The following is a 24,530-nucleotide window of genomic DNA, read 5'->3' on the forward strand; positions in this document are numbered from 1 at the left end:
CCTGTCACCTTCGGCAAGCGTGACAACAACCACACAGAGCTCATCGACTTTGACGCCGCCAACATCCATCTCCCGTACAATGCCATCCTGGGATACCCGACCCTGGCGAAGTTCATGGCGGTCACCCACCATGGCTATAACGTCCTCAAGATGCCAGAAAGCTGCGCATCATCACGGTCGCCTATGAGGAGAAGGACGCGGTGTGCTCTCTCGAGCGCTCCTACCAGGCTGCGGCGGTCAAGAATCCAGACGACGAGGGCACTGCCTACCCTCCTGAGGCCATCCCCAAGAAGAAGAAGCAGCAGCTCCACCAAGGATCCCAGGAGGGTGGGGCGTTCGGCGCTGCTGCCTCAAGCCCTGTGCCTGCTGATGGGGCGCCTTCTCCTCTTGCATAGGAAGGCGTGCCTGGCGTCCCCATCAGGCTGGGATCGGGGGCTCTCCTCTGGAGGGCCTCTGACCTGGCCGACGTCATGAGGGAGGCGCTCAGGCACCATGTGGAGGCGTGATTCAACACACGTTTCCATGAAGAAAGCACATGGCGCGAGGCACCAGGCGCTCAGGAGTTTATCACCAAGGCAATCAAGGAGATTTAGGAGGCAAGAGCTATGCGAGGCGATCGCCACCCACCACCAAGCACGGCTCCATGCCTCGGCGCGGACATGGAGCTGTGTTTCTGCGTTGACATTCCTGGGCTCAATAGGGCCGCGTCTCAAGAGCTCTTCCGGCCGTCCCGTGTTGGCCGATGCGAGGGGCCCCCTCACAGCTATGTTCACATGCCCTTCGGTTTGCTGAACACAGCTGCCGCATTCCAGCACCACATGCGGGGCGTCCGGGCAGCTCAGGAGGCCAGGTGCCAGGCGATCCCGGAGGAGACGGAGATGAATCCTCACGAGCCCCCCGGACCTCCAGAGTCTCCCGAGGTTCAGGACTGGGGCGACTCATGAGAAGCGACTTCTGCAGCGCGCGTCTTCTACTACTCCAATATCTCTTCAGCAATGGTATCATGTGACATCTTTTAGTTTGTTCAGTTGGGGGTGCCCCTCGGGCTGCACTATCCCCAAGGCGCGTGGGTCCGTCCCTGCGTCATGTATCCTTCTTGCATCCATCAGAACTGGCTTACCTTCTTCCATGAGTTGCTTTATGATTATCATACGCTTGCTTGGAGCTCTATTACCCCTCGCGGCCTCCCCGCGTTGCTAACCTGCCTCTTGCTCATCTCGCAACAGGGGATACACATGCTGGCACGAAGCTTGTGCTCGGGTCCGTCCCTGCAACGCAAACAAATCTAAAAGATCGAGCTCTGGCTCACGACCTTCCCTGTGCACGTCACCTCTCCAGGTCCTTAGTGCCTTCATCTTCTTGCGGAAAGATCAATGGACATGCAGCAAGCGCGGTTCTGGGTCGTATTCTCGTTCATAGACTAACTTACAGGAATTTCTGGAGCTTAACTACGGGCAGGCCCGACGACCGCCCCCTTCTCACATAAATCGCTTGCATGTTAAAGGGGAGGCTCCTGAGCATCGCGTCTCAGGAGCTCCTACTGGCTCTCCAGCCCTCACCCCTGTCCTTGACCACGACATCGCGACCTGGCATACCAGCGGCGGCTGAGCCTCGCTCGAGGGCTAGGACCCGAGGACATAGAGCATCTAGACAAGCAAGAAAAGGGGATGGCCTGCGAGCCCTACCTAGAGGCATCACAACTAAGGCACGATTGGGCACCATGCAAGGGAATCGCCGCAGGCCCACTAGGATAAGTCACACATACATAATAGCGTGAACCTCACAACTCAATCCCACGACCCTGGCAGCCTCGCTCGGGCAAAGTCGCTTTCCTTTTCGGCCTTTAGGGAGCTGCTTGCATGCCAAAGGGGACCTCTTGAGCATCACACCTTAGGAGCTCTCACCAGACCTCGGGCCGCTGACCTCCTGGCCTTGAACACGGCATCGTAACCTGGAACACCAGCGATGGCTGAAGCCTGCCTGGGGACTGGGTCCTATCGGTGTAGAGCACTAAGCTACCTCAAGAACTAAAAGGGGAACCATGCCCGCGATTTCCACACCGTGCTAAGAAGGATAGCGTTAAAACAAAAGCATTGCATTTTTTACATACCCCCATGGGGCTTATCACACTCCGCGCAGGGAAACAAAAGAAGAAAAACCTCGAAGGACCCGGCCGCTGGGTATCACTGGCGATGCCGAGTGGACGCTGCGCTCCGAGCACGACAAGAGCTCGGCGGCACGTAGCTATCATTGCTGGACTCCGGAGAATTGCTGGGCTTGAGAGAGTCGCTGGATTCCCAAGAGTCATCGCTGCTGCTGGAGGAGCTACCGGCGAGGCGGGAGGCGGGCTCGACGCCCGCAACGGCACCGCGCGGGCTGCTTCCCCTGGAGCACCACTCCAGCCGTCGGCCCTCCTCGTCAAAGACCTTGAAGAACAATGTGGAGGCGCCATCATACTCAAAGTGGATGGCGAGGGGCCCTTCTGGACGACAGGCGCGGGCGACCTTGCCCCATCCGTGGGTCATGAAGATGCCACCTAGGGGGACGACCTCAACCTCTACTCCGGAGGCCAGGCTACAGCGCCCAGCGTGTTGCAACCACAGCTCGAGCGGCCCTCTCAGCTGCATCTCCCCGGTGAAGAACCTCGAGAACTGGATCCACGAGCGCGGTGGCATTACCGCCCACACCACGAACTCGTGCAAACTACCCTCGGCATGAGTTCGCAGGCCAGCTGGCCGTGCGACTTCGGCCTTCCTATTGCGACCCCCAACCACGCGGCGGTGGGTGCTGCCGTCCTACGCACGGGCGTATAGGGGAAGAGGGAAGCCAGGTAGAGGTCGCTCGTACCATGGTCGCGTCACTTCCTGCCCTGCACCAACGTCGCAAGGACAACTAAACCTCTTCTTCGGCGGAAGTTGTTCAGGCTCCTCCAGAGGGGTTTTTCCCTTCTCAGCTGCAGAGAATCTCCTGATCGGCACCATGGACACTATGACAAGACGGAGAAGAAGAAGGAGCAGGCAGCAAGAAGATGGAGATAAGCAAGGGGGAGGAGGGCTCTGCCCCTCCTCCTCATTTATAGCCGGAGGGAGGCCAACCGCCGGCCTCCATGATCCCACGCAAAGATGGTTTTCCCTGCATGTAGCAGGGACTCGTCAAGTTGAACGGTTTCCGAGGCTACATGGGAAAGCGGAGACGCCCACGTCCCATCAATCACCACGCGTCGACCAAGGCCGCAAGTGGTAAGGGCTTGTGGCGCTCCGCACTTGCCCTTTGGCTTCGCCTTGAAGCCAAGTCCAAGCGTGCCTTGGGCCCGAGGATTACTATCGGCGTTCTAGGAATGGGGGTACCCAGACTTGCCTACCTCTGGCCCATGGTGTGCCTCCGTCAACGGCCTAGTATGGCCTAGCTTCGACATCGACAACTCAAGACCCTCATGAGGGACCAAGCCTCGTGAGGCAGATGACATGAAGACCTCCAAGGGGGCAGCCTCCTTAGGCTGGCTCCCAAGGAGTGGAGATTTCCATGCAAGTCTCATCTCATGAGGTTCGGGTGACGTGAGCCATGACGACCAAGGCCAGACGGGCACCAACGGGCACAGTGTACTCGTTTCCTCTTTGGTGCTAAGGAGGCAAGCGCAGGCGTGGAGTCCCGAGGAATCAGCCAAAGGTTTCAATTCTCATGCAACAAGACCAAGACCGCTAGGATGGCAGGACGGAGGTCATCACTGAGCCCACCGTGGCGTCACGACCAGAGGCTTTTGCAGGTGAAGACTACTTTGGCCAGGCTAAGATGTACTAGTTGTCTCCCTTCAAATTTGGCCATCGTGAGATCCCTTCCCGCCTTCATTTGGGAAGAGGACCAAGGCCACTATAAATGAGACCTAGCCACCACCATAGGAGGGGGGATCGGATCCATTCCACCCTCACTCTCACCAGCTCGCTTGAGCTCAAGAACACACCTCCTAAGGTTGTTCTCCACTATACTAGTTCATCCTCAGACCTTTGAGGCCAATCCACCACAAAGCAGGAGTAGGGTTTTACACCGCAAGGTGGCCCGAACCTGGGTAAACTGTTGCATCCCCTTTCCTTTTAGTTCGTCGAGCTAGGCTGTGAGATTAACGAGTAGGCAGACTGGGGAGGTTGAGATCTCTGCACCCACCCCAGAGTGTGAAGCTCTCAAGGGTTTGAGGAACCCGAAATCCGATGCCATCTGGCTTGGGAGAGGTTGAAAGTCCACCTGTGGATGAAAAAGGAGGGAATTGGACTAGGAGTCCAACTCCTCCCCCTCGGTTTGCCCCTAGGGCTTGGAGGGCTGGCCACCAAGCCCCTCCACCTATATATAGAGGGGAGGGGCACCCCCAAGAGGACACACAAGCCCTTGCCCCCCTCTCTCCCGTTACTTCATAACTCCTCCGTCTTCGTTGTTTTAGTAGCGCTCGGCGTAGCCCTGCCAGAATCACTCCGCCACCATCACCAGCACGTCATCATACTACCGGTGATACCATCTACTTCTCCTCCCTTGCTTGCTGGACCAAGGAGGAGGAGACGTCATTGAGTCGTACATGTGCTGAACACGTAGGTGTCGTCCATCCGGTACTTCATTAGTTTGGATCATGATTGGATCATGACGAGTACACTACATCAACCGCGTGATATACATTTCTGCTTAACGGTCTACGAGGGTACGTAGACAAACTCTCCCCTCTCGTTGCTATGCTTCTCCTAGATAGATCTTGGGTGTTTGTAGGATTTTCTTTTGATTTTCATGCTTCGTTCCCCAACAGAAAGGTATCCACATTGGCGTTATTGAACTCCTTTCCATTGTCGCTTCGCACCTTCTTGATCTTCACTTCAAACTGATTTTGGGCCTTCCTGGCGAAGTTCTTGAAGATCTTTTATATCTGAGACTTTTCATCAAGAAAGAACACTCACGTAAATCTTGAATAATCATCCACAGTGACCAAACCAAAAGAGTTACCACCATGGCTCTTATAAGCATCGGGACCAAAGAGATCCATATGAAGTAGCTCAAGTGGTCTTCTTGTTGTCCTGATGTTCTCCACTAGATGACTTCCTCCAACTTGTTTTCGTGCTTGGCAAGCACTACAAAGTCTATCCTTGTCAAATATAACATCTTTAACACCAAGGATATGATCTCCTTTAACAAGTTTATCAAGATTTTGCATGCAACATGTTCTAATCTTCTATGTCGTAGTCAACCGTTAGAAGATTTTGCAATAAGGCAAGTGTGAGGTTGGGCTCTTTTAGTAAAATCAACAATGTATACATCACCTCTACGGATACCGGTAAATACCATATTATGCTTATCTCGATGAAATACTTGGCAATCTACTTTGGTAAATAGAACATTGAAACCAAAGTCGGCTAGTCTAGATACAGAGAGAAGATTGTAACCAAGAGATTCAATAGGCATAACATTTTGAATATAGCTATCATTGGATATGGCCACCTTACCAAGGCCAAGTACCTTACCCTTGGAGTTATCTCCAAAAGTCACATACTTGCGTGGACCATCATTTTGTGCAAGCTCAAGAAACATGTCTCTATCTCCGTTCATGTGATCGATACATCCGCTATCGAGAATCCACTCTTTTCCTATGGCCATGTAATTTCAAAGATTTTCCGTGAGACTAAGATTTCTCATAGTCTTCTCATATTCGATGTCGAATTCTTTGTCCTCATCATAATTTCCATCATCATCATCATGCATATGATCATCACCTAGTTCAAGTGATTTGTTAGATTTATGACCATGACAATGTGCAAGTTTATGAATTCTAATGGTTTCCATGATAATGTTGCTAATAGTTCCAACATCACCCTTAGCACGCACAAGATCACAGAGCTCAAACAGACATTCATCAAACTTGGGATCACTAGGCTTCATCTTATGAAAAGCAATGGACTTATGAAGAATTTCATTGAGATTTTTCAAGGAGTAATTTGGAAATCGCTCCTCAAGATAATTCCATCTAGCGTATGCACATTCAAAGTTTAGCAAGCAAACAAGCACATTTCTAGGTAATCCTTTAATGACAAGATTGGCCGTCCTAAGATTACGAACCATGTCAAGATACTCATCAGGGGTAGGATGCAAAGGATCCATAGGAGGCACATAAGGGCTAAGAATATACTTGCTCAAATTCTATTTATTGAAGATCTCAAGCATTTCAGTTTTCCAAGAGCCATAAAACTCCCCATCAAGGATAGGCACTCTATGTCTAATACTCTCAAACGTAGACTCATCCAGCTTCCTCCAATAGCGATTAAACCAAAGCAATGGAGACCAAAGCTCTGATACCAATTGAAAGATCGAGAAGAGGGGTCTAGAGGGGGGTGCTTAGACCCTTAACAAGTAAAAGTAGCAGTTTTTACAATTCTTCAAGTTAAGTTTGAGTTTAGCACAGGTTAAAGGGCACACAATACATTTTACACAAGCATGGCATGAGTATAGGCAGCGGAAAGAGTAAAGCATGCAAGTGCAAGAATGTAAAAGGGATGGGAATTGGAATGAGCACACGCAATGGAGATGCGTAGATTTTTGGCGTGGTTCTAATAGGTGGTGCTATCGTCTGTCCACGTTGATGGAGACTTCAACCGACGAAGGGTAAGGGTTGTGCGAGTCGACGGAGGGCTCCACCCATGAAGGGTGCACGAAGAAGAAACCTTGTCTATTCCACTATGGCTTCCGTCCACGAAGGACTAGCCTCACTCGGGTGGATCTTCACGAAGTAGGCAATCTCCTTGCCCTTACAAAATTCTTGGTTCAACTCCACATCATGTCGGAGGCTCCCAAGTGACACCTAATCAACCTAGGAGACACCGCTCCTCAAAAGGTAATAGATGGTGTGTAGATGATGAACTCCTTGCTCTTGTGCTTCAAATGATAGTCTCCCCAACACTCAACTCTCTCTCACAGATTTGGATATACTGGAAGAAGGATTTGGGTGGAAAGCAACTTGGAGAAGGCTAGAAATCAATATTGAAATGGTAGGAATGGAATCTCTTGATCTCAACACATAAGCAGGTGGTTCTCTCTCAGTAAATGAATGGTGGAAGTGTAAAGTCACGTTCTGATGGCTCTCTTAATAAGTAAGAGGGCCTGGAGGGGTATATATAGCCTCCATACGGAATCCAACCGTTACACACATTTGACATGACTCGGTGGAAACAATCAGAAATCTCGGTGGCACCGACCGTGTAAAATATATGAACGTTGGAGCTCTCGATGGGACCGAATGGGAACATCTTGGAGCGACCGATGTGCAATGGTAGGGCAAACCTCGCTACGGTGGCACCGATTGCATCATCTCGGTAAGACCGAAATAAAGAAATAAGGCAACAGAAGGTTGGCAAGACATCTCAGTGGCACTGATTGCAAAACTCAGTTAGACCGAAATAATTGCAACAGATGATAGAGAGTTAGCAAGGCCATCTCGGTGGGACTGAGGTTCATATCGGTGGATCGATTTGTTAGGGTTTTGGCTGTGGAAGTGTCCAAATGAACTCGGTGGGTTCGGATAGGTAGAATTCGGTGGGACCGAGTTGGCTTGAAGGGTTTTGGACATACACTACAAATAAAGACACATCCGTAACATTATGGCCTGAACGAATTTTTTTTGTCATGGTTATGACATTTCTACGATGATAATTGTGAAAAAACCATGTACCATCATAGATGTGGTGGGCTCCTACTTCTATAACAAAAATCATGACAGAAAATGGGCTTTTCGTCCTGGGAGGGCCGGGGACGCACATGCATGACATTCTTGGGGCAGTCCATGATGGAAAAAATCATGGTAGAAGCAAGGGCGAGGAAAAATTCGACGAGTCCCCGGTTACGGTGGGTGGTCGGGGCCGAGCGATGCACGGAGGTTTGCACATTTCTCTTGTATAGGTATGCGCGTGTGTGTGTGTGAGGCATTGGACTCTAACTGAACCCAAGCGAGGCATTCGCTTACTGAACCCGAGCGATTACACTAGCTATGCGTTACTGCACCCGAGCGATCGATCCCTTGGCTGTTAACTGATCCCGAGCAATTCCTTCCCTGCTGACTGAACCCAAGAAATTCCTTCGCTACTGCAGCTAACTGAAGCCGTCGAACCTGCCTCTTGATGAATAGTGACCATTGTTGGGGGTTGGATGAACAGTTCTCGGTGGGGGTTGGATGAACAGTTCCCAGTGGGTGTTGGATGAACAGGACCCTGTGGTAGTCTAGGTTGTTGCCGTTGGATGAACAGGAGCCCAAGGAGGCCTCCACACCCCTGCTGGTTGGGGTGGGTGAACAGTATCCCATGGAGGTTGGATGAACAGTAGCATGTGTAGCCCGCGGATGAACAGTATCAGGTGGAGGCTGGAGAAAGTCGACGGTGGATGAACAGTAGCCCGTGGAGGCTGGAGCAAGGCTGTAGACGATGGATGAACAGTAGCTGATGGAGTCCCATTTTGCAGTTCGCCACACCCCTCCCGATGAATAGGACCCCGTTTTGACCGTAGGCGCTCCAACAGAAGTTCGTTTCCTCCGTTTGCATATGCCACACCTCTCCCGATCAACAGGACCCCATTTCGACTGTAGGCGCTTGAGCAGAAGTTTGTTTCCTTCGTTTTGTGGTACGCCAGACTCCTCCTGATGAACAAGATCCTGTTTCGACCATAGGCGGTCAAACAGAAGGCCTTTTCCTCTATTCTGCGGTATGCCAGGCCCTGTTTCGGCTGTTCCGTCCAAGCCTGTTGGCTCCCGATGAATACAACACATTTCGTTGTCTCCCGATGAACATGACACAGCTTCTCCATTCCAACCCAGCCGGTTGGCTTCCGGTGAACGGGATGCCATTGCTACCGTCCGCTGCCTCTCCATGTACATGAGCCCTGGCCGTACGTATGCACGAGTAGGTGTCGGAGACCCCGCCCGTATGTACGTACGTGGCCGTATTTTCTGGCATGTGGTTGTACGTATGTGTACATAGTTTAGAAGGGACTGCCTAAACTGCTACGTCGGGGGCTCTACTACTACACGTGTTGCTGCTTGCTCGGCCACGGTTCATTGTTGCAGAGAGACTGATCGACTAGTATGTATGTTCAGGTTCGCGACCAGGCAGACAACGCTACGTACACTTTGACCGGGTGGGTCCCAGCTATTAGGGAGGATAAGGACACACTTTATTGGATGTGAAGATATAGCTGCTGGGTCCCAGCTGTCAGGGGAGGAATCATTTTTATTTTGTGAGTAATAAGGAGGCACTTCCTTGTGTTCGAAGATGTAGCTGGTGGGTCCATCTGTCAGCCTCACCGACTAAAGTCCTCTTTTGATGACTGTCGTTTGTTGACCATGTAGACCACGCCGCACCAAGAGCATCAAGGCAGCGGATGATGGCGAGGCCTAGGAAGGGAACGATGCGAAGCCAGGGAAGACGAGGCAGGTGGATGCCCACGCGGAGTGGAGTATGAGGGTTCACTTGTTTGGCTGTGGTGTAATGCTGTCGTCGCCGGAGAGTAACAGGGGGTGTGGGTGAGTGGAGGGAAGGCCTGGCCAGAGGTGGGAGTAGGGTGGGGCAGTGAGGCCTGCGCAGCAGCTGCCTGCTGATAATCCCCAAGTGCAGGGAATCATCATAGCAATTTGCAAAGGTGGAAGTGATAAGTATGGAGTGTCGAACCCACAAGGAGCTAAAGGTAAGATCAATATTCTCTCAAGTCCTATCTGCCACTGATACGACTCTACGTACACCGAACGTTTACTTCAAACTAGATACGAGAAATAAAACTACGTTGTGGGTATGAAGAGTGTTAGGACCCCGACTCAATGCCACATCGATCTAGCATGTAACACCTCATATCACTTTGCGGCCTCACGCACGGTATTCCCACGGGTGTCGCCTTACCTTTGCCCGGAACCGTTTGCGCCTTTTGGCACACGTATATGATAGTGTCGCTAGCATCCATATGATAAGGAGCCCGGGCTGACATGGCTAGTCGTAAACCCAAAGTGGCACAAACCTACAGGGACAGGCATCCATGACCCAGCATCGAACGTGTCGGTCATCAGCGAGTGAATCCAGGCTGTAGCACTGGGCTAGCAGGACTCCGGTGAACCGAGCTGTAGCGGGCTAACAGGACTCCAGTATTCATCGCGTGACATTTCCCCGAAGGGACAGGCACAGGAACGAAGAAGGACACATGCCGGCCAGCCTAAGTGTTCCGGAGCAGTAGCAAGCTACCATGGCTCAGTGGAAGCACTAGGAGACATTTCCCGGTAAGAGAGGCTACCAAGGATAAACAACTAGATAGTCAGATCCCACACATACCAAGCATTTCAATAACATACACACAATATGCTCGATATGTGCAAATACAACATGGCATCACAACATGACTCTACGACTCAAGTATTTATTCAACAGGCTCCGGGGAGCGAGATATTACAATCATGGGTCTCATGACCCAACATTCAGAGCATACAAGTCAAAGCACATGCAGAAGCTTAACATGTCTGAGTACAGACATCTACAAATGAAAAAGGCTAAGAAGCCTGACTATCTACCAGATCCTGCCGAGGGCACAAGATTGTAGCTGAGGAATCAAGCTAAACGTCGAAGTCCACGCGGAACTACTAGCGAGACCGAAGTCTCTCTGCAAAAACATAAAATAGGCAAACGTGAGTACAAATGTACCCAGCAAGACTTACATCAGAACTAACTACATATGCATCATTATCAACAAAGGGGATGGTGGAGTTTAACTGCAGCAAGCCAACTTTGACTCGGTGGCTATCCTGAACTACGACTGCAAGTAACTCTTTGAGGTGGCGCCCGGTATACCCGGCCACGTGCCTACCGCATCACAGCCCACCCCTCCGGTCAGCGCTGCGCACGGCCTCCAGCATACTACAAACACCAGAAACTACTTGCAACTCCTGGACAGAGGACAAGGGTGATTAAGAAGTCGAGCAGGGTCATATTTCAGGGCCCAATGCATGGTAGTAGCTGAATCATGGATCACAAACACAAAACTCAGTTCCTAAGGACGGCTTCAATGAGACAACCCACCATGTACTCCTACATGGCCTCTCACCGCTACCTTTACCAAATCGTGTACACACACTTTGCTCGCACACAATAGGACATGTTCACACACCTCTGATTCATCCCCGATGAATCAGACCTGACTCAACTCTAAGCAGTAGCAAGCATGACAAACAAGCATGAATGAGTAGGCACAACATGGCTCAAACAACTCCTACTCATGCTAGTGGGTTTCATCTATTTACTGTGGCAATGACAGGTCATGCAGAGGATAGAGGGGTTCAACTACCGTAGAAAGTAACAGATGATTCGTTGTTGTCCTAATGCAGTAAAAGAGAGTAGGAGCGAGAGAGTGGGATTGTATCGGAATGAACAAGGGGGTTTTGCTTGCCTGGCACTTCTGAAGATAGCATTGAGTCTTCATCAGTGTCAACGATCACAACATCGGTACAACGTCTACCGAGGGGGAACAACACCGGCAAACAGAGAAGAAACACGATCAATGCAACGCACAATATGATGCATGCTATGACATGGCAATATGAATGTGTTTTGGGTTAATGCAAGCTAGAACAGATTGAGATGAGTCCATTTGAACCAAAGATTCAAATGCAAACCCATTTTAAGAGGTCATAATAGTGCATTAACTTGTTTCACCTAAACAGCAAGGTTAATGTGTTCTAACATGCATGAAACTAGTGCAGATGGATAGATTGGATTTTTCTGATCATTTTTCATATATAACTTATTTAATTTGGAGTTACGGTTGATTTCCTATGAATTTTAGAAGTTTGTGCTATTTTCTGGAATTTCCTGAATAAGAATAATTCCAATAATTGAATTAATGCATCAGCATTGCGTCGGGGTGACGTCAGCGGTCCACAGGCGTCGACCAGGTCAAACCTGACCGGTGGGGTCCACTGGTCAGTGACTGGGGCTAGTTAGTGACACTGACAGGTGGGTCCGGTCAACGCCTACGTCAGCGAAGTCAACATGACATGTGGGGCCAGTCAATAGCCATGTCAGCGCGGTCAAGGCTGACGCGTGGGTCCCACTGGGTTAATCTAAACTAAACAGGAAAATTAATCTAAACTAAATAGGCGCATGGGCCCATGTGGCAGTGGCTTAAGGGGTTGATTAGAGGGGTCATTAGCACTAACTAACCTACCTTGTCACTCGATTAACTCCGGCGATAACCGGAGCGCGGCGGCGATGCCCGTCCGGCCAATTCCGGCGTCGGGAGGACGCGCGGCAGGTCTTGTTGGAACGGTCGTGACGCGGCGCGTCCAGCGGTGGCTGCAGCTGTGGCTGGGGTGACCGGTAGCGGCAACTGCGGCGAGCGAGGCGGCGGCGGGAGCTCGGCCTCGAGCGGCTAGGGGGCTATGGTGCGGCTACGGACGAGCTACTACATGCGTTCGGCTCCTAGGAGCGAGTTGAGGACGATGACACGCTCGGGCGCAAGCTGCAGCGTCCGTAGCGGCAGCGGCGACAAGGTCAGTGGCGGACGGAGTTCGGCCGCGACGGAGCTATGGCCTAGAGCTCGCAAACGCGAGGGGAAAGAGAGGGGTTCGGATCAGGAGCTCACTGCGAGGTCGGAGAGAAGCTCGGTGGGCTCGGGGGCGTCCTGCGTGCGGCGAATCGACGGCGGTGGTGGTCGGAGCCCGAGGGGGAAAATGACGGTGGTGTCGGGGTTGTAGCGCGTCCGGGACCTCGTGGCTCGGTGGAGAGGAAGAGGGGGTCGAGGCGGAGCCTCTGTGCGCAACGACGAGGCGAGGCAATGGCTGTGGCCATGGCGATGCTCGTCGGTAGCGACGGACGCGTTTGGTCCGGGCGAGAGAGAGGGAGCAGAGGAGAGAGGGCCGTGGGGGAGAGTGAGCGAAGCGGTCAGCGGAATCGGGACGGCACGCGGGAGTCGTCCATGCGTCTAGGGGCTTCGTCGGCAAGCAGGTGACGGCGTGGCGAGCTCGGGCACGCCGGCGCTCACCTCTCTGCCTGCCTGGCGAGAGGAAGCAGCTGCCTGGCATGGGCCAGCATAGTGCTGGGCCTGCCAGGTGGGCTGCGGCCAGGTAATTGGCCCAGGTAAAAATATCTCTCTCTCTCTTTTATCATTTCTGTTTTTCTATTATTCTATAGTCTTTAGCGCTTTATTTAAAATATTAAAACGTTTCCAAAAATCATGAAACTAATCATGGCTACTGTTTAGAATATATCCAACAGTAAACATTTTAGTTTATGATTATTTGAGCATTTAAAATATTGTATAGCATTTAAATGCCCAAATGCAAATAGAGTATGATTTAATTCACAGCCCAATATGTCCTGCAAAAATATAAACCATTTTTGGTAGATGCTTCCACCTCAAACCAGAAATGTTGAACATTTTTAGAGGGCATTTTGAGTTCAATGAAAAAGATTTTATTTTGACCCTAGTTGGATTCATTTCGTGCTAGGGTTTAAACCATCCCCATTTCAAGTTCCTTTAAATTTAAACATGATGCATGGATGCTTATGCAGAGACAAGCAAGGCCTGAACTGGGGACGTGACAACTCACCCCCACTAAACAAGAATCTCGTCCCGAGATTCAAGCGTAGGGTAAGATGAAAGGGGAGCGCAAACTAACACAATCTTCATGATCCAGGTTGCACTTCAAATGAACGTTGATTCGATCACCATCATTATCTTGATGTCTTGCTCCGAGAACTCCAACCGACATGACAACGAGAGGAGAAAGAAAACTCTAGAAGGATCGATCTTCTCGAAGGTCGAACAACTCAGGATTAACTCACGGAATGAGACATAGCAACATCTCTCGAGCTGAGAGACGAAGCATACCTCTAGAGGAATGGAGTGGAACAGATGATGGAGGTTTACCAGGTAGACTACAATTCCACCTTTAAGAGGGTGTTGAACGGTTGTCAATGTAGCGAGGAGTTGAATTGCCTTGATACCATAACGAGACATCTTAGAGGAGGTGACTCGTAGAATATATCCCCATTAAGTGGCAAAAAGAATTACCTTTGATTCAAAGATCATTGAAACTCTTTATACCAGCCTAAGGCAATTCTTGAGCGATCGTTTGGAGGGGTTCGGTAGAATGCATAACCGGATTAGAATGGATGATGTGGATTACCTTGTTGAAAACAACACAAGGGATGATTTTAGTAACTGGGGAGAAGCTCAACAGTAGAGAGTGAGTCCACTGTTTGAAAAGTTATAGCATAACCAAGGAAAACTGGGAACAATCTCGGTTAGTAACTATGATAGCACCTAATGCTTGTGCATGCTTTCAAGAGCTTGAGCATTTCCATAATCATCAAGGTTTTACCAATATCCGTGTCAAGGATCCTGGCAACACAACATACTACCATGATGAATACCGGTGGAAGATGCAGATGCAAAGGAAGATAACACCTTCTCAGATTTCACCTTGGCGGGGCCAAGGGAACAAAATCTGGATGATTGACCGAGAGGCATTTAGCACTCCGCTTCTAATGTTCTCCTTGATGTGCTAGCATAACCCATTCATTGAAATGGTTTAATATCTAGAACATCAAGTAAAAGGTCGGACTTCGGAAACACAAAAATCCGTAAGGCACAACTAGGGGGGTAAATCCTACGAAGTCCTTAGGGGGAGGTGGCCAACTTTCTCAATCAAGATACTACAATAACAGGTCTTCCTGTTGGGTGTGTTGGCCACGACATCCACTTTACCGGTTACAGAGAGACCAATATTATAGTTCTTGGGAAACATTCCAACCATCATATCTGCCTAAGATTCAGATCTGGTTGGTGTTAGAATAGTCCAGACCCATCAAGTCTAGAAAGAAAAATGAAAGTTTGCAACACAAATTGACGAGATGACATTACGAGATTCTCGGGGAATGAACTACGATAGCAAGCTCCAAAACACGAGCCGGTTCTGCTACAAACATGCGAACACGCTACCTCAGGCAAGCATGACCAAGTAGTAGTCTTATAACTAAACACTACCGAGTTCAGAGGGGGAACCATCATCGAGGATATCGAAGTCCTTGCATAAGTCTTGCTCTTAAGAAGAGACTTCTTCTCCTTGAACAAATCAATCAGTGGCTTGGTGTGCTAGGAATACATATAGAATCAAGGTTGCAAGTCTCCGAACCATAGAATACTTCGCATGTATGCATGACCGATTTGGGATGATTCCAAAGGAAGCAACATTGACTTTCTCGAATCCACGACGGCAACTTGCATCAAATGCACATGAACTAGAGGAAGTCACTTCTTACATCCGAACATATGCTTCATGAGCTAGCATGAACAAATGCTCTAAAAAGTTTCCAACACTAGCTTAATGTTCAACAAAACTATGGAGAAGACAAGGATGTTGTCGATGGGCTCAACAACAATTCATCCAGATTCCCATGGAGATGGAATTCCATAACTATGTGAACAATGTTCTAGTATTGGTCAGACCCAAAAGATTTAATGGTGTATGCTCGAAGAAAATTCACGAGTAAGACAACATTACGAACATCATTTGTTCTGACTTGATTTGAGGATAGCCCATACTCAAATCAAGGTCTTGGCAAGACAAAAGGTCCACCAACTGATCATGAGGATCAATCAATGAAGATATTATCTTTCTTCAACACACACACAAAGATATCCCTTTGGGATGAGCTAAGTCGGACAAGCTTTTATCTTCCAACTCTCCAAGTTGTTGTTTGGCTTAACCAACTAGCTCAGGGGTATCCAACACGAATTCCTGGAGAAAGGATGGTTTACAGGAATAAACCATCTTGATCACGAACTCACCATAGCGGTCAGGTGACAACCTGGTAATACTTCCGAGAAGATATTCGGAAAATCACGAACCACCAATATGTTATTAAACTCGAGAACAATCTTGCTCTTCAGGGCAAGACGAGATGATCAAATAAGCAAGGGATTGACATAGCCCTAACTCATTGATCGAAAGGTGCACCGAAAATAAGGACTAGGTAGCACGATCAACCTTAGGGTGATGATTCAGTAACCAACACGCTAAGAATGAGGTTATTGTCCATTTAACTACCAAGCAACAGAGTTGCTAGGAGTATAGATTTCACACATCACATTTCACTTGGCGGCGTTCCAGTTACAATAACACGGAAACCGAGGAATGAACATTGATGGCAAGAAGTATTACTGCGTCAAGAATTCATAAGAGATGGTGCAATCCTCATGATATTCCTGATGTAAAGTGGGTAATACTTTAGGTAGAACAGATCAAAAGGTGGGTTGGCATTTTGATCTGTGAGGTACAACTACTTTGACCCAATCCTGGATGTGGATGAGGTACTGAAGTTTGTTTCTCCTAGTCATTCCGAATAGAATGGCTTGACGGACCACAGAAGTAAAAGGCATCGATGAACACGAATGCACGACTACTCCTGACTATCAATCGATAGACGAAGGTCAGGATACAACTAAAGGGGGACAACTCAAGGAACATATAACTTTCTGAGTTGTGGATGCATAGATTAGTATGTCGAAACAAGTTCAACAAGTTTCTTCCAGATAACCCATGCAGAAAAGTAGAACTGGCAGAGTCGCAATATAGGATGGAGAACTCATCGAGGGCACTCCTATTGTTATCTTTTGATCCTACAAACTTCTGCCATAAAGTGGTTCATAGTATTTGGAAGAAGGAAATACCACGAACTTCGAGGACTATTGCAAAGGTTACTAATTTCCTAAAGGAACGAGCAAACACTATCAACATGAAGTAAGTAGGGTGGATCTTGGGTCAAGAACCCAGGAATAGAATTCCTACTAACTAAGTGGCATCATGGGATGCTTTTGAGAATAATGGCCAGAATCATCACACTGGGACACAAAACATGGCTAAGTTACTAGGTGATCCTCTAAGACACCTAGGGTCATAATAATAATTCCAACATATATGTCAAGGCAATAGAATATCTCAACTCAGCAATTAGTGTGATTAACCTAGCCCAAAGGAACATAAAAACCAGAGGGAAAGGATTTGCAAGTGCATCAGATTGTTTAGAAACCTGGGATGACTCGGATAGCATAACGGCTGTAAATGCTCAAAAAGTTTGGAGACATACTACAGAAATGGTGGCATAGCCACTCAGAAGCACAATATCAAGGTTTCGAGATCAATAGTTAACATACAGAGGTAGAAACTGAATTGAGGCTTGAAACTATCAATCCTATAAGTCTCTAACATAGTAACTCGTCATCCTAGTAGATAGACGAGAAGCCTAGTTCTTAATCCCCGTAGAAGAGAAGAGGTTGACTCAGATCAGAAGGCCATGAGGTATAAGGAGTAAAAAGAGCCTTACGTTCCATCCCACAATCAATTCCCCTACATAACTAAAGCATCTCTAGACACAACTTCGACCAGTTTGGATTGGTAATCCTACAGGCAGTCAGGCTCTGATACCAAAGCTGTCAGGACCCCGACTCAATGCCACATCGATCTAGCATGTAACACCTCATATCACTTTGTGGCCTCACGCACGGTATTCCCACGGGTGTTGCCTTACCTTTGCCCAGAACCGTTTGCGCCTTTTGGCACACGTATATGATAGTGTTGCTAGCATCCATATGATAAGGAGCCCGGGCTGATATGGCTAGTCGTAAACCCAAAGTGGCACAAACCTACAGGGATAGGCATCCATGACCCAGCATCGAACGTGTCGGTCATCAGCGAGTGAATCCAGGCTGTAGCACTGGGCTAGCAGGACTCCGGTGAACCGGGCTGTAGCGGGCTAACAGGACTCCAGTATTCATTGCGTGACATTTCCCCGAAGGGACAGACACAGGAATAAAGAAGGACACATGCCGGCCAGCCTAAGTGTTCCGGAGCAGTAGCAAGCTACCATGGCTCAGTGGAAGCACTAGGAGACATTTCCCGGTAAGAGAGGCTACCAAGGATAAACAACTAGATAGTCAGATCCCACACATACCAAGCATTTCAATAACATACACACAATATGCTCGATATGTGCAAATACAACATGGCATCACAACATGACTCTATGACTCAAGTATTTATTCAATAGGCTCCGGGGAGCGAGATATTACAATCATGGGTCTCATGACCCAACATTCAAAGCATACAAGTCAAAGCACATGCGGAAGCTTAACATGTCTGAGTATAGACATCTACAAATGAAAAAGGCTAAGAAGCCTGACTATCTACCAGATCCTGCCGAGGGCACAAGATCGTAGCTGAGGAATCAAGCTAAACGTCGAAGTCCACGCGGAACTACTAGCGAGACCGAAGTCTCTCTGCAAAAACATAAAATAGGCAAACGTGAGTACAAATGTACCCAGCAAGACTTACATCAGAACTAACTACATATGCATCATTATCAACAAAGGGGATGGTGGGGTTTAACTGCAGCAAGCCAGCTTTGACTCGGTGGCTATCCTGAACTATGACTGCAAGTAACTCTTTGAGGTGGCGCACACGAGTCCACATATTCACCAACCAATACACCACTATGGATCCGCTCCCGTCTCCCTACGAGAACGCCATCCATAGCACTCACGCTTATCTTGCGCATTTTAAAGTATCCACTTTCACTTGTCTATGAACTGTTATAGGCAACCCAGAAGTCCTTTACCGCGGACATGGCTATTCGAATAGATGATATTAACCCTGCAGGGGTGTACTTCTTCATACATGTTTCCACCACTTAGCGTCTGCACATGACATGTGCTCGGCAGACTTCAAGCGAAAGCCGACGTGGGTGTAGACCATGACCTACCTAAACACTCAAGTCTCTAGTCCAGTTTATCGCCTATTCGGGTTCCATCCATGATGAGATCCGGCCGAGGTTTCGCTCACAACCCCAAACGATGTGAACAGGGTTCCGTGACACCAAACGAGCGCTCGGTATACCCGGCCACGTGCCTACCGCATCACAGCCCACCCCTCCGGTCAGCGCTGCGCACGGCCTCCAACATACTACAAACACCAGAAACTACTTGCAACTCCTGGACAGAGGACAAGGGTGATTAAGAAGTCGAGCGGGGTCATATTTCAGGGCCCAATGCATGGTAGTAGCTGAATCATGGATCACAAACACAGAACTCAGTTCCTAAGGACGGCTTCAATGAGACAACCCACCATGTACTCCTACATGGCCTCTCACCACTACCTTTACCAAATCGTGTTCACACACTTAGCTCGCACACAATAGGACATGTTCACACACCTCTGATTCATCCCCGATGAATCAGACCTGACTCAACTCTAAGCAGTAGCAAGCATGACAAACAAGCATGAATGAGTAGGCACAACAGGGCTCAAACAACTCCTACTCATGCTAGTGGGTTTCATCTATTTACTGTGGCAATGACAGGTCATGCAGAGGATAGAGGGGTTCAACTACCGTACCAAGTAATAGATGATTCGTTGTTGTCCTAATGTAGTGAAAGAGAGCAGGAGCGAGAGAGTGGGATTGTATCGTAATGAACAAGGGGGTTTTGCTTGCCTGGCACTTCTGAAGATAGTATTGAGTCTTCATCAGTGTCAACGATCACAACATCGGTACAACGTCTACCGAGGGGGAACAACACCGGCAAACAGAGAAGAAACACGATCAATGCAACGCACAATATGATGCATGCTATGACATGGCAATACGAATGTGTTTTGGGTTAATGCAACCTCGAACAGATTGAGATGAGTCCATTTGAACCAAAGATTCAAATGCAACCCCATTTTAAGAGGTCATAATAGTGCATTAACTTGTTTCACCTAAACAGCAAGGTTAATGTGTTCTTACATGCATGAAACCAGTGCAGATGGATAGATTGGATTTTTCTGATCATTTTTCATATATAACTTATTTAATTTGGAGTTACGGTTGATTTCCTATGAATTTTAGAAGTTTGTGCTATTTTCTGGAATTTCCTGAATAAGAATAATTCCAATAATTGAATTAATGCGTCAGCATTGCGTCAGGGTGACGTCAACGGTCAACAGGCACCGACCAGGTCAAACCTGACCAGTGGGGTGCACTGGTCAGTGACTGGGGCTAGTTAGTGACACTGACAGGTGGGTCCGGTTAACGCCCACGTCAGCGAAGTCAACATAACATGTGGGGCCAGTCAACAGCCATGTCAGCGTGGTCAAGGCTGATGCGTGGGTCCCACTGGGTTAATCTAAAATAAACAGGAAAATTAATCTAAACTAAATAGGCGCATGGGCCCACGTGGCAGTGGGTTAAGGGGTTGATTAGAGGGGTCATTAGCACTAACTAACCTACCTTGTCACCGGATTAACTCCGGCGATAACCGGAGCGCGGCGGCGATGCCCGTCCGGCCAATTCCGGCGTCGGGAGGACGCACGGCTGGTCTTGTTGGAACGGCCGCGACGCGGCGCGTCCAGCGGTGGCTGCTGCTGTGGCTGGGGTGGCCGGTAGCTGCAACTGCGGCGAGCGAGGCGGCGGCCGGAGCTCGGCCTCGAGCGGCTAGGGGGCTACGGTGCGGCTACGGACGAGCTACTAGGTGCGTTCGGCTCCTAGGAGCGAGTTGAGGACGATGACGCGCTCAGGCGCAAACTGCAGCGCCCGTAGCGGCAGCGGCGACAAGGTCAGCGGCGGCCGGAGTTCGGCCGCGGCGGAGCTATGGCCTAGAGCTCGCAAACGCGAGGGGAAAGAGAGTGGTTCGGATCAGGAGCTCACTGCGAGGTCGGAGAGAAGCTCGGCGGGCTCGGGGGCGTCCTGCGTGCAGCGAATCAACGGCGGTGGTGGTCGGAGCCCGAGGGGGAAAACAACGGTGGTGTCGGGGTTGCAGCGCGTCCGGGACCTCGTGGCTCGGTGGAGAGGAAGAGGGGGTCGAGGCGGAGCCTCTGGGCGCAACGACGAGGCGAGGCAATGGCTGTGGCCACGGCGATGCTCGTCGGCGGCGACGGACGCGTTTGGTCCGGGCGAGAGAGAGGGAGCAGAGGAGAGAGGGCCGTGGGGGAGAGTGAGCGAAGCGGTCAGCGGAATCGGGATGGCACGCGGGAGTCGTCCATGCGTCCAGGGGCTTCGTCGGCAAGCAGGTGACGGCGTGGCGAGCTCGGGCACGCCGGCGCTCACCTCTCTGCCTGCCTGGCGAGAGGAAGCAGCTGCCTGGCATGGGCCAGCACAGTGCTAGGCCTGCCAGGTGGGCTGCGGCCAGGTAAGTGGCCCAGGTAAAAATCTCTCTCTCTCTCTTTTATTGTTTCTGTTTTTCTATTATTCTGTAGTCTTTAGGGCTTTATTTAAAATACTAAAACGTTTCCAAAAATCATGAAACTAATCATGGCTACTGTTTAGAATATATCCAACAGTAAACATTTTAGTTTGTGATTATTTGAGCATTTAAAATATTGTATAGCATTTAAATGCCCAAATGCAAATAGAGTATGATTTAATTCAGAGCCCAATATGTCCTGCAAAAATATAAACCATTTTTGGTAGATGCTTCCACCTCAAACCAGAAATGTTGAACATTTTTAGAGGGCATTTTGAGTTCAATGAAAAAGATTTTATTTTGACCCTAGTTGGATTCATTTGGTGCTAGGGTTTAAACAATCCCCATTTCAAGTTCCTTTAAATTTAAACATGATGCATGGATGCTTATGCAGAGACAAGCAAGGCCTGAACTGGGGACGTGACAAAGAGGATAACTTCACATGATATCGGAGAGCTAAAATATAAAAGTAGGTGTTGTTATCATAAAGTTAGAATATATTACTAAATATTATAAATAGCGAGTGTGGAATAATTATGGATCGGTGTGCGGAATTATCCTAGGCAATTGTTAACAAGACCGGTAGACGTCATTGCAATTTCATATGAGGGAGAGGCATAAGCTAACATACTTTCTCTTCTTGGATCATATGCACTTATGATTGGAACTCTAGCAAGCATCCGCAACCACTAAAGATCATTAAGGTAAAACCCAACCATAGCATTAAAGCATCAAGTCCCCTTTATCCCATATGCCACAACCCCCTTACTCGGGTTTATGCTTCTATCACTCAAGCAACCCACTATAAGCAAATCATGAACGTATTTGTCGGCGTCCTAGACTTGGGGGTATCCAGTCCTGCCTGCCTGTGGCCCACCACGTGGCTCCATCGACGGCCTGGTGCGGCCCATCTTCGACATCAACACCACAAGGCCCTCGCGAGGGGCCAAGCCTTGCAAGGTGGACGACGCCAAGACCCCCGAAGGAGTTGTCCTCCTCAGGAGGGCTCCTGAGGGGCGGAGAGATCTATGCAGCTACCTCATGTGGCTCAACTGACGTGAGCCATGATGACCAAGGCCATGCAGGTGCAGAGTGCAGGTTTCCTCTTTGGTGCAAGGGAGGCAAGCCACAGGCGCAGAGTCCCGAGGAATCAACCAAAGGTTTCCATTCTGGTGCAACGAGACCAAGACCGCCAGGACGGCAAGACGGAGGTCATCACCGAGCCCACCACAGCGTCACGACCAGAGGCTTTTCGCAGGCAAAGACTACTTTTGTCAGGATATACTGTACTACTTGTCCCCTTTCAAATCCCGCCGTTGTGGAATCCCTTCCCGCTCATGTTTGGGAGGAGGACCAAGGCCACCACTATAGAGAGGGACCAAAAACTAGAGCAAGTAGAACACCAGACCAGCTCAAGAACACTTCACCTCCTGAGGCTTGTTCATCCTTTGTACAAGTTCATCCATAGCCCCTCAAGGCAATCCACGAGACGACACTGGAGTAGGGTATTACACCACAACGGTGGCCCGAACCAGTATAAATCTCTGTGCCTTTGTGTCTCTGTGAGCTCTACGCGCTAGGCTACAGAGGATTGCAAGTAGGCAAGCTGGGTAGGTTGAGATCTCCGCATGCACCCCAGTGTTCGAACCTCTCACGGGTTGCCGGATCCCGAAATCCGACATTTGGCGCGCCAGGTAGGGGTGCATAGGATCCTCTCTTTCGTTATCCGATCCGCCACTGCTCCGACACCTCCATGGCCGACGCGCACAGGGCTCGCGCCGAGCGTCGGGCTGCGGTCGCCGCTCGTGTCGCTCAGACGGCTCCGGCGGGTGACGGCTGCGCCCGCCGCGCTCCCTCTCCGGTGGCCAACGCCGCCACGGGCCGAGCTGGCCACGCGCAGCAAGCTTCATCGCTGCACCCGTCGGTGCGCCGCGACGGCCGAACTGCTACTCCGTCCCTGACTCCAGCAGCTTCGTCATCCCACGCGCGCCGCAGCTAGGTGGATGCGCAGGCTGCTTTGCTCACGGTGCGGGAGCTTCTTCGCTATCGTCCCGTGGGTGATCTCTACGAGGAGTAGCTCGAGCGTATCGCCATGCTCATCAGCATCGCGCACGGGGGCTCCGACGGGCCGGCTCGCTCGCTGCCTCAGCAACCACCTGCAGCGGGTGACGTCGCGCACGGGGCTCCTCCTCCGCCTCCTGCCTGGGGCGCCATCGTCGAGCCAAGGTGTATGGCTCCACGACACGACCCGCAGCGCCTGGCACCGGCTCGAGATGACTTGAGCTGCCAGGTGGTGCAATGTGCCCAAGGAGAAGCATGCGTGCTTCCAGCGCCCCAGCACCAGGCTTGCGAGCCGCCATAGGAGGTGGCGATGCGCGTGCATCAAGACTATGTTCCACCCCCTCGACGACCACCGGTGGCCACGGTAGGATGCCATGCATTCACTGTAGAACTCCGCAACATCGTTTGGCCGAGCAAGTTCAAGCCTGGCCTGCCTCCACGCTACGACGGCACAGCAGACCCCACCGAGTTCCTACAGCTCGATGAGCGAGCATCGAGGCAGCCAACGGCGACGAAAAGATCATGGCAAACTGGTTCCCGATGGCCCTCAAGGATGGCGCGCGTTCTTGGCTCCTGAACCTGACCGAGGGGTCGATTTATTCTAGGGAGGAGATGCGCAGTCGCTTCATCGCCAACTTCCAGGGCACTCGCGACCATCCACCGGCTGCAGGCGACCTGCGCCGCATCAAGCAGCAACCTGGAGCGACCCTGCATAAATATATCCAGCGCTTCAACAACGTCTGCCTCAAGATTCCCAAGGTGTCGGACAAGGCCATCATCTCTGCGTTCACCGTTGGCGTCCGTGATGTCAAGATTGTCGATGTTCTGGGAACGGGGGTCCACAGACTTGCCTGCCTGCGGCCTGTTGCGTGGCTCAACCAGTGGCCCAGTACGGCCCTCTTCATTAACCAACACTCAAGACCCTCGCGAGGGGCCAAGCCTCGCGGGGCGGACGATGCAAGGCCTCCTCAGGAGCGGCCTCACTAGGCAGGCTCGCGAGGGGGCGAAGAAATCAAGGCAAGGGGTACCTCGCGAGGTCCCCTATGACACAAGCCATGACGATCAAGACCAGGCGGGCAGTAGGTGGGCGCCGGCCCACGCAGTGTCCTCGTTTCTTCTTTGGTGCTAAGGGAGGCAAGCGCAGGCGCGGAGTACCGAGGCATCAGGCAAAGGTTTCCATATCGGCGCAACAAGACCAAGACCCGCAG

This window comes from Triticum aestivum, chromosome 6B, assembly GCF_018294505.1.
Source record: "Triticum aestivum cultivar Chinese Spring chromosome 6B, IWGSC CS RefSeq v2.1, whole genome shotgun sequence".
Classification (NCBI taxonomy): domain Eukaryota; kingdom Viridiplantae; phylum Streptophyta; class Magnoliopsida; order Poales; family Poaceae; genus Triticum; species Triticum aestivum.